Raw genomic sequence first — 1660 nt, 5'->3', positions numbered from 1 at the left:
ACCTCATTATCAAAGCCCTTTCTCTGGAGCTGCCAATGATCTTAGAGCAACAGCGTCACCACAAAATGCCAGTTACCATGGTTGAAAATGCACTGTAAGTCTCTGTTTAAAAGAGACAGACGAGTACTGGGGATGGAGCTCGGTGGGTAGAATGCCTGCCTAGTATGCAGGAAGCCCAGGAATGGATCCCCAGCACTGCACAAACAGGGCAACTTCTCTATAGCTCCAATATCATACTTAGATTTCCAGTTAACCACTCGGCTGTTATTACGGGGACCACCATTAAACATAAAGCCGGAAGTACAAGGACTGCCAAAAGCCCAGGTGGTTAAAAAACAATAATGAGTTCAGGGACATTCACAGCCCCAGACTCCAAAACAGACTTTAACATAACAGGTTTATCACTGACTGCAGCAGTGTCTCCTGCATATTAAGGTAATATCGTGATGCCAAAGAGAACTAGTGCTTTAAGATTTGCTTCAGGCAAAACACTGAGGGGCCTAATAATTCCCCTTTCCAATAATTTCCCCTTCTTCCTTCCTCCCCACCCTCTTCTATTCCAAAATCATAAGCTTTTAATCTATTTAAAATGTATTTTTTTTCAAACATTTTTTTCCTTACTTAGTTTTTATTCATAATCATAAACTTAACTCTGCAATCCGGCTAGACTTGAAGGGGAATGAGGAAAATATGGAACCCAAAGAACTTCAGTGAGAGCAGAGATTACAGGGTACTGCGAGCAGATGGGGCTGGGGTGCTCTCCTGAGCTACAGAAGGAATGGTCTGGTGGGCAAGAAGCCCGCAAGTCAAGAGAATTAGAGTTGTCCACAGTCGGAAATGGTGATCTTCTTGCTGGTCTTGCCATTCCTGGACCCAAAACGTTCCATGGCTTCCACAACGTTCATGTCTTCTTTCACCTTCCCAAAGACCACATGTTTGCCATCCAGCCACTCAGTCTTGGTGGTGCAGATAGAAAAACTGGGAACCGTTTGTGTTTGGTCCAGCATTTGCCATGGACAAGATGCCAGGACCTGTATGCTTCAGGATGAAGTTCTCATCCTCAAATTTTTCTCCGTAGATGGATCTGCCGCCAGTGTCATTATGGCGTGTGAAGTCACCACCCTGGCGCATGAATCCTGGAATAATCCTGTGAAAGGAAGAACCATTATATCCAAATCCTTTCTCTCCAGTGCTCAGAGCACGAAAGTTTTCTGCTGTCTTTGGAACTTTGTCTGCAAACAGCTCGAAGGCGACACGGCCCAAGGGCTCGCCATCGGCCGCGATGTCAAAGAACACGGTGAGGTTAACCATGGCTGCAGCAAGCGGTGAGAGGGGACAGCGGCGTCTGCAAAGCGCCTCAAACATTTTTTATAAGCTCCATGGAGCCAATTGACCTATTTAAATGGACCAGACTCGCCCAGAATAAGTATCATTTAACTCTTCCCTTATCATTCCTGATCTCGGGAACCCCTGAGAAATTCCCTCCTCCACCCCCAAAAGAACCCTCCATCTTCCATCTTGGGACACTCCTCCCTCACTCACCAGGATCTAAAATTTTTCCAGACATAATTTTCTGCCTTTCCAGCATCTTGTGAAGTCCAAGCTGCCAGCCAGCCAGTTCCACAGAGCCCAAAAAATACACGAAAGTAATCAGCCACCC

The 1660-nt window shown here is 46.0% G+C and overlaps 1 pseudogene; it reads right to left on the bottom strand.

Moving 5' to 3' along the window:
* Window positions 1-608: 608 nt before the first annotated feature.
* LOC101990622 lies at window positions 609-1317 on the bottom strand (annotated as a pseudogene).
* Between the last annotated feature and the right edge of the window lie 343 nt (window positions 1318-1660).

This window comes from Microtus ochrogaster, chromosome 16 (assembly GCF_000317375.1).
Source record: "Microtus ochrogaster isolate Prairie Vole_2 chromosome 16, MicOch1.0, whole genome shotgun sequence".
NCBI classification, from domain to species: Eukaryota; Metazoa; Chordata; class Mammalia; order Rodentia; family Cricetidae; genus Microtus; species Microtus ochrogaster.
The sequence above is the reverse complement of the archived record's forward strand: the minus strand, read 5'-3'. Positions and strand labels throughout refer to the sequence as shown.